Source organism: Megascapheus bottae, chromosome 7 (genome assembly GCF_031878675.1).
Source record: "Megascapheus bottae isolate mThoBot1 chromosome 7, mThoBot2.hap1, whole genome shotgun sequence".
Taxonomy (NCBI): Eukaryota; Metazoa; Chordata; class Mammalia; order Rodentia; family Geomyidae; genus Megascapheus; species Megascapheus bottae.
In genome coordinates, this window is record NC_143515.1 from 19,808,725 (window position 1) to 19,818,237 (window position 9,513).

The 9,513-nt window shown below is 39.7% G+C and overlaps 1 non-coding gene across 1 annotated transcript; it reads left to right on the forward strand.

The window, feature by feature from the left end:
* The first annotated feature begins 4,410 nt into the window (after window positions 1-4,410).
* Window positions 4,411-4,517, forward strand: LOC150060367 (U6 spliceosomal RNA). The gene has a single exon (XR_016536331.1). It is a non-coding gene; the product is annotated as a U6 spliceosomal RNA (small nuclear RNA).
* The last annotated feature ends 4,996 nt before the right edge of the window (window positions 4,518-9,513 follow it).

Here is a 9,513-nt window from a genome sequence, read left to right on the forward strand (position 1 = left end):
GACTTCATTAAACTGCAGAGCTTTTGTTGGCAAAGGACAGAGCTAGTAAATTAGTTAGGAAGCCTACAGAATAGGAGAAGATATTTACTAACCATAAATGAACAAAAGTCTCATATCTAAAATATATCAACAACTAAAAAATTGAATCACTTCAAAACTAATCTCCAAAGTAATGACCAACCCATTAAAAGATGAGCCAAAGACTTAAATAGAGTCGTCCCTGAAGAAGAAACAAAAATGGCCTATAGACACATGAAGAAATGCTCAACATCTCTGGTCAGAATAGAAATGCAAATCAAAACAACTCTAAGATTCCACCTCACTCCAGTTAGAATGGCCAGGATCAAGAAAACTAACAAAAGATGCTGGAGGGGTTGTGGCTAGGAGGGATCATTACTACACTGTTGGTGGGAGTGCAAACTCGTTCAACCACTATGGAAAGCAGTGTGGCAGTGCCTCAAAAGGCTAAACATAGAACTCCCCCATGACCCAGCAATTCCACTACTTGGCATTTACTCAATTGTCCAGAGACAAGGATATACTAAATCCACTAGCACAATGATGTTCGTTGCAGCACTATTTACCATAGCAAAGATATGGAACCAACCCAGATGTCCCTCAGTTAATGAGTGCATCAACAAGATGTGGTATTTGGACACAATGGAATTCTGTGCTGCTATCAGAACGAATGACATTGCCCCATTTGTTAGGAAATGGAAAGACTTACAAAAAATCATATTAAGTGAAGTAAGCCAGACTCAAAGGAACATAATCTCAATGGTTTCCCTCCTTTGTCATCATCAGTAGAAACCTTGGGCTCTCCTAGCAGAGATTTGCAATAGAGCAAACCTAGATATATAAGGCCATACAGTATGACACTAAAGGAAAGGACCTCTAGGATATAGAAACAAAAGCCATATAATGAGTGATTGTTGTCCTTAATGTACTATGTATCTCTCATCTCTTTTGCTGTCCCTTGGTTATCTCATACTGTTACAGTATCTCAATTTGTTATCTGATATATTGGATATGTTTGTAGTTGGAGATTTGAAATTGGATAGGGAAGGGAGAAAACAAGATGAGAGGTGTTGGTGGTGGAGAGGGAAATGAGGACCCAGAGATGAGATAGAGTATCAATATATGTGAAGTAATGCACCTTCTATCTGGCAAATATAATGTAACCCTTCTATTAATTACAATGAAAAATATATGAAAAAATGAGGACAAAACCTCTTATATTTATTTTCAAAATCTGACAAAGAACAATCTGAGTGTGCTGGGCTGAAAGTTGAAATATTAAAATTAGAGTCAAGACAACAAACATCTAAATGCACTGTATTTGTTTTTGCATCTTTTAACCTCTACCATATTCACAATGTGCACAGAGATATTTCTAATTTATTATGTCTAACTTTTGTTGTTTTGATTTCAAAATACTTTATGCATAAATTTCATTAGCAATTAAAGACATTTTGCTACTTTATTGTTCTGGTTCATGCCTTTTGTGTTTTTATTTTCCATTTTGGTTTTAGCTTTTCTTATTGCATTTGGAGAGCTTCAGTAAAATTTTAGGTACAGATGGTGAGAGTGAACATCGCATTCCTTAATACAACTTGAGTGATAAAATATTAAATACTCCTTGCGAGTTTGGCCTACTGATAGAGTGCTTGCCTAGCATGTACAGAACACTGGGTTCAATTCCTCTATACCACATACATAGAAAAAAGCCAGAAGTGGTGCTCAGGCTCAAGCGCTAGAGCGTTAGCCTTGAGAAAGTCCAAGGACAGAGCTTAAGCCCAGGACTGGAAAAAATATATTGACTTTATAGGCAATAGAGGGAATTGAAAGCATTTTTTTACCCAGGATGTTATATGCATAATAGTAAATGATAAATGATGAATTTAAAGTAAGATATTTGGTTCTATTGGGGTTTTTGGTTTTATTGGTGTTTGAACTCTGGGTTTCCTGCTTATTGGGCTCTAAAAATTAAGTCATCCCACCATCACTTTTTATAGCTCCTGAAAGATACATTATAACAGAGACATTGTACAGGATAGAGCGAATTTCATATCACCAGTGTTGTTGGAATAAAAGGTGGCAAGGCACTGTCTCATGCCCAATTACCAGGCATCAACTTGGGAGGAGGACATGAGAAGAAAGAACAATCTGGGCAGACAGCTCTTGCACCTCCCCAACCTCCAGAACTTTGAGAAAAGAAATTCCACTATTTCAGTAACATTTCTCTTGATATTTTGGTTCCCTTTAGCAGTCTACGAAAACAAATACACCAAATCTACAAATTAACTCATCCCAACATCACTTTTTTTCTTTTTTACTTTAGATTCTTTCTCAGATTTGATCTGGTGATTTTACCTACCTTGGTTTCTGTTGCAATGCTTCTAATATCACTACCTGCATAGCTGCAGATATATGCACCATCTACTTCAACTTGATTTTTGAGCTAGAGTTTCCCTGCCATCCAGGCAGCAGATGTGAATCCAATCTTAAAATCTGTGCTTTCAGGTTAGTTGAGATTACTGGCATGAGTTACCATGTCCAGCCCTCAAATGAAAAATGATTATGAATTTTAAACATAATGAAGTGATCATTTAAAACTCAGAATAATCGGCAGAAAAAATGTAGTGAATATTGCAACTGTAAGTTGATTCCACATACATTATTATGGACAAAATGAAATAAATAATGGACACAATGTACTTTTTCTTCACTGTCAAAGAAGAATGATTCCTGTGAACTGATAAGGAATGATACACTCATATAGTTAAAAACTTGAAGAATTATTTATAATGTAACAAATCTCATATAAAGATGATGGAAAGTTTGGGAACAGTATATTAAACTGCCTCACGCAGCTCCAAGACGCTATGAACTCGAGTATGCTCAGATTTTGCTGCCCTTATTGCCCAGATACCAAAGACATTGATAGATTCCTTAACCAGTGAAGAATCCACAGCTGCATTGCAGGCTGTTAGTTTGTATAAGCTGGAGAAAGACAACCACAAAGCTGCTACCTGTCTGGAAGACATTGTTTATCGAGGAGACTTACTTATGTCTGTCATCGCTAGTCCCAGCTTAAGACAAGAAGTGGGGCCCACACCCAGCCTTTCCCAACAACTATTACCCTCACACCGTGGACTGAAAAAAGGACCGGTCCATACTATTAGAATTCTGCAGCACATAGACCAATATCGCCACAGTAATTTCTCATATGTGCTGCCTTTCAGTTATTTTTAATTCACTCATCATTGTTGATAAACAAGCTCATCAGATTCTCATGGAATCTGCTTTAAGCCATCTTTTTGGGTTCCCCCCGCTCTGGATGAAGATACTAAGGCAAGTGTGCATTTGTGTTCATAGTGTGGAGAAATAAACATATAATAAAATGAAAAAAGATGAAGGAAAAAATGAATTCACATTCCAATACAAGAGAAAAAAAATACTAAGCTAAACTAAATTGAAGCACACACAGACTGAGTATGATATGCAGTAGATTTGTCCACCAATGTGACAGCAGCACTTGGGATGTAATTTTTTTTTAGCATGACTACTATTATCTTGCTAATTCTCATTTGGGAGGCAATTGCCACCTTATACAGATTCATATTACATAGAGGAAGAGAATGATAAAGGAAGATGAAATTATGATCCTTTAAGAGATAAAGGATCCACTTCTGGGCATTTACCCAAATGCCAATAAACAAGGACATACTAAAGCTACTACCACAACCATGTTCATTGTAGCATTATTTACCATAACTAAGCAAGCGAACTAACCCAGATGCCCCTCACAAAATGTTTGGATCAAGAAGATGTGGTACTTATACACAATGGAATTCTATGCTGCCATCAGAAAGAATGACATTGCCCCATTTGTATGAAATGGAAAGGCGTGGAAAAAATTATATTAAGTAAAGTAAGCCAGACTCAAAGGAATGTTCTCCTTCATTTGTAACAATTCTCCTAGTAGAGAATCATAACAGCCCAAAAGCTATGTACATAAGGCCATATAGAATGAGGCTAAGCAAAATGAATTCTAGGATATGGAAACAAGAAATTTATGTTTGTGATCATTGTTCTTAAGGTACTATGTGAAGTTATTTCCTTTCTCTTTTTTTCCCCTTGTGGTTTATCTAATATTTTTACTGTATCTGACTTTGGTACCTGGTATGTTATATATACATTTATTTGTTTACTTGAAATAGGGAATACAAGATCATCAGGAAAGGATGGAGGGAAGGAAAAACATGGGAAGGGGTATCAATGTTCAGAAAGCAATGTATCCACTACCTGACATGTTACTGTAAGCCCCTGTACATCAACCCCTCAAAATTAACAGCTGATAAGATGTGGAACCCAATCAAATGTCCCTCAATAGAAAATGGATCAAGAGTGCTCGCTTCGGCAGCACATATACTAAAATTAGAACGATACAGAGAAGATTAGCATGGCCCCTGCGAAAGGATGATACACAAATTTGTGAAGCGTTCCATACTTTTAAAAAGAATTTAAAAAAAAGAAAAAGAAAGAAAATGGATCAAGAAAATGCAGTATATACACACCATGGAATTTTATGCTGCCATCAGATAGAATGATATCATCGCTATATTTGTAAGGAAATAGAAAGACTAAAAAAATCATTTTAAAGAAAGTAAGTCAGAACAAAAGAAACATAAGCTTCATAGTTTTCCTCATTTGTAATAATTAGTATATGTTTAAGATTTAACCTAGCAGAAGATCATAATAGCTCAATACCTATGAGCATATGACCTTATAAGATGATGCTTGAATTGGTGCTTTAGCTAAAGAGGTAGGGTGGTAGCCTTGAGCTGAATGGCTGAGGGACAATACTCAGGCCCAGAGTTCAAGTCCCACAACAGACAAAAAGACAAAACAAAACAAAAAGATGATGTTAAGTAAAATGAACTTCCAGATATTGAAACAAGAGGCTTTTTTTGTGGTTTCCATTGTTGTTTTTTAATGGACTATGTGAAATTATTTCTTTTTAATTTGTTTCCTCTCCTGTGGTTTATCCTCTGCTGTTACTGTGTGTGATTTTGGTACCTGGTGAATTTTATATATGTTTACTGGAATCAGGGAAGTGAAGGCAGACAACAAACTGATGAGACAAAGGACAAATGACGAACCAATGTAACAGTGATAATAACAAGGTAATATATTGGAAATGAGCGCTACAACATGGAGGGGGGCTGAGGAGAGGGAACTTGGGAGAAAATTGCATGAATGGGTAACTATGTTTGACAAGAAAAGTACTGACTACCTTGCTTATATAACTGTAACCATTCTGTACATCATTCTGAGAGTAAAATTAAATTAAAAAAAGAATTCTGAGTTTATGACCCTATATCTCAAAATTAGATGAAGAGAAATTGTTATGTGTAGACATATTCTGGTGTATCCTGAAGATTTTTAAGCCATAGGAAGTGACAGGGAGGATTCTGAACCCAGGGGAATACAATGGTCTCAAAAATAATGATTTAGAAACAAGGAAGAAACTGAAACAGAAGAAATGTTGTTTCTTCAGCTTATGTGATGGTGATGTCTAGGAAAACCCAAACTATTGTGGCCTATGTGAGGACTTATCCCACAGTGATAACAGCATCTGTTATGGTTAGTGAGGGCAAAAACATGCATCTAAGGAACAGAATTCCATGGATGATCTGAATTATAGATCTGTGCAAAACTGTATTCACTACACATTTCATATTTCTGCTTTCTACATAATATGTAGTTTATCTTAAGCAAAATAAAACTACTAGACCTAAACTGTTGCTCCTCTCCGGGGCAGCAACACGGGAACGGGGAGGGACACACAGGGCCAGCCTGTAGTCCCCCGGGAGCCGAGCGAGATGGTAAGTGTCAAAGACCCAGCCCTCCCCCAATCACCGGGGAAGAAAAAACCACGCTGAGTCAGAAGCAGTGTTAACCATGAAAGTGCATCAGATCTCTCTGCTAATCTCTGCTGATCTGCTTTTCTCTCTGACGCTCTCCTATGCTCTCCTTCCTTTATTGCGTCAGACAATTAGTTATATACTGTTAGGGTAGGAAAAGGTGGGCACTGGGAAGCTAGCCAATAGGAAGAGGGCCTCTGTGCTACCACTAAGGGTCTGGGTGGGGCTTTCAGGTACTGGGCAGGACAGGTGCAGGAAAGCGTGCGAGACTTGAGCTGCTGCGAGACCCGCGAAACTGCGGGGGGTTCAATCAAGTCACGTACACAGAGATGCCTTAAGAGAGGTATGCAAAAGACCAAATGCCTGGTCAAAGCCCTTTAATTGCAGCTGAGCCAGAATCAGGCCTCAGAGATGGAGGCTAGGCCCCAACATTTCCCCCTTTTTTGTTTATTAGAACAGGGAGGACAAACACGCAAAGCCCCTGTCTTAGGTTGTCCCCTTCAGGGGATCCTACCCGTCATTGAGTGCTCTGTGGCCTTCTGTCCCACAGTATAGATCACCCCCGGGCCTGTCTTAGGTTGTCCCCGCTCCAGAGATCTTACCCGTCATTGGCTCTCGGGGAGACATCTAAGGGGAGTCGAGGGATCCCTCCTTGTCTTTGGGCTCTCCTTGGTCATAGCGGTCATTGGCATTGGTAGCAAGCCTCTGGTAATGCACCTGTGCATTCATCAACTGAATGGATTCGTTCGTCAACTGAATGGATTCTATCCTGCTTTGAATGAATTGTAACCTTATTGATAACACAGGGCCCAAAAGTTAAGAGTAAGAACAAGAGGAGTATAGGACCAAGAAATAGAAGGACAGAGGGTAGCCATCTGTGCAGTCCGGTCCAGAGGAACTTGATGATGGATATCTTGACTCCAAGAAGAAACAGGATCAGCACTGTAAGGTCCATTATTTATTCTGAAAAAGAAGAGAGAGAGATATATATCCTCAGGAGGCAGAGAGCCTTCTGGGTCTTCATCAGTATTATTGGGGTCCCTCCATATTTGTGGACAATATTTACGATCCCTTGCAGGGACCCAAATTGGCTTTGTTTCATCAGTGGGGAAAACACAACCAAATCCTCTTCCAGCTGTAATGAGGGGGTCAGGGCCCCTCCACTCCACATTAAGGGAGTCCTTCCACCAGACATAGACAGTTTGATAGGGAATAGAGGTTGTCCAGTGTTTCTGGAAGGGTGAGAGATATTCCCCTTTGGCAAAATTTAAAATATTGAGAGTAAACAAAGCCATCTTTAGCTGATCATGGGGGGGGGGAGTGTATTCCCCCTTTTTTGTTTTATTAATTGAGATTTAAGGACATGGTTATATCTTTCTACTATTGCCTATCCTCTGGGATTATGAGGGATGCCAGTAGTATGGGTAATTTGCCATTGTTTAAAGAAGTCATCAAGAGACTTGCTTACAAAACATGGACCGTTATCGGTTTTTATTTGGTCTGGCAATCCGAGAGTAGCAAAACATTGAAGAAAATGACTGATAGCATGTTTAGCTCTCTCCCCGGAATGGGCTGTAGCCCAACGGGCATGGGAAAAGGTGTCTATTGTTAAAAAAATGTATTTAAGTTTTCCAAAAAAGGGAAAATGTGTAACATCCTTTTGCCACAGATTATTAGGCCTAAGGCCTTGAGGGTTAACACCACCCATTTGGAGCAGTGGAACCTGTAAGAAAGGGTGGCATGACTTGCAGGTCCTAATAATCTTTTTTAGGTCTTTAATAGCAACTTGGGGAAATCGGTGGTGTAGTCCCCTCCAGTTGGCATGCATGAGCCGATGGAAAGAGATAGCCTCCTGTAAAGTGTAACATTCAGGATTAGAGGCTAACTGGTCAGCGAGGGCATTGCCTTTGGTCAAAATACTTGGAAGGCTTTGATGTCCCCTCAGATGTTGAATAAACATAGGAGCAATCCTTTGTTTGAGCAAATTTCTAGCTTGAATCATCAAAGGAGTGATGGGGTTGCTATCAAGTTTAATATGAGCTTCTATGAGGTTAGGTAACAAATTGACCACATACAGGCTATCTGAGAATAGGTTAAGAGGACCAGTAACCTCAGATAAAGCTAAGACCACTGCATAAAGTTCCTTAAATTGCGCTGAACCCTGTATTTCATGAGACAGGGTCACTGCAGGAGAAGAATTGCCTTTACCTTGGGGGAAAATAACAACAGAAGCCCCCTTCTTGCCTCCATCCGTGAATACGGTGGGGAAGGAGGGATCAGCTTCACTTTGAAAAAGTTTTGGAGGTGGCCACTCCAGCTGGCTAAAGGAGCTCATCCATTTATGGGGACCATAATGACAATCCACTTTACCTGGAAAGCCTTCCATGGCTATTGCTAGTCTAGCATTATTTCTTTGTAGCCAAGAGAAATCATTAATCCTAAAAGGGACAATAAGAGAATGGGGTTCACTCCCAAAAAGACGAGTGGATAAGTCTCGTCCTTTGACAATGCAATCTGCCATCTGGTCAATCATGGAGTAAACTCTAGGTGTTCCTCCGACTGACAGGTGAATCCAGTGAAGAGGTTCCCCTTCCTGGCCTAAAAGGGCAGTAAAGAGGGTCTGTCCTGACAGGACATAGAGCGTTAGGGGCATAGCAGGATCATACCTCTTTAAGGCTGCTTCATCAATAGCTAATTGAATTTTATTTAGAACCTCTTTATGATCAGCTGACAATGTTACTATGGAGGTCAGATCAATACCCTTTAAGAGATCAAAAAGAGGTGTGAGGGTTGCAGTGGTTATAGAGATCCATGGTCTCATCCAATTAATTTTACCAAAAGAAGTTTTTGAAGTTGGGGCAGGGTATAAGTATCTTGGATAGATAATTGGGGTTTTAGAGGAGACACAACATCCAGTGTTAGGATAGATCCCAGGATTTTAAAGGGGGGTTCCTTTTGGCAATTTGGAAGCCATTATCTTTTAACAGCTGGAGACATTTATTAAAGAGACAATCTAAATGCTGAGTGTCTGGGCTTCCTATAATGATATCATCCATATATACATAGAAAAGTGAGCCTGTCTCCTCATTAAGAGGGGATAAGACTCTAGACATATAGTCCTGACATATAGGAGGACTATTGGCCATACCTTGAGGTAGAACTGTCCATTCAAAACGCAAATCAGGCCCCTTATAATTTAATGAAGGAAGGGAGAAGGCAAACTTCTCAGTATCTTCCGGGTGGAGAGGAATAGAGAAAAAACAGTCTTTGATGTCTATTACTATGAGATATTGGTCATTAGGAATGGCAGGTATCCAGGGCATCCCCCTTTGGGGGGTCCCAAAAAGTTCCATCCTCTCATTTATCTTTCCCAAGTCTTGGAGTAGTCTCCACTTGCCATTAGGCTTTTTAATCACAAACACTGGGGAGTTCCAAGGGCTCAGAGAGCGTTGGAGATGTCCCAACTGGACTTGTTGGTCAACCAAATGGTGAAGTTGCTCTAATTTTTGGCGAGGCAAACTGGAGTCTTGTGATCTATTAAATGGAAGCGGCGGCGGTGGCGGTGGTGGCGGCGGAGGCTTAT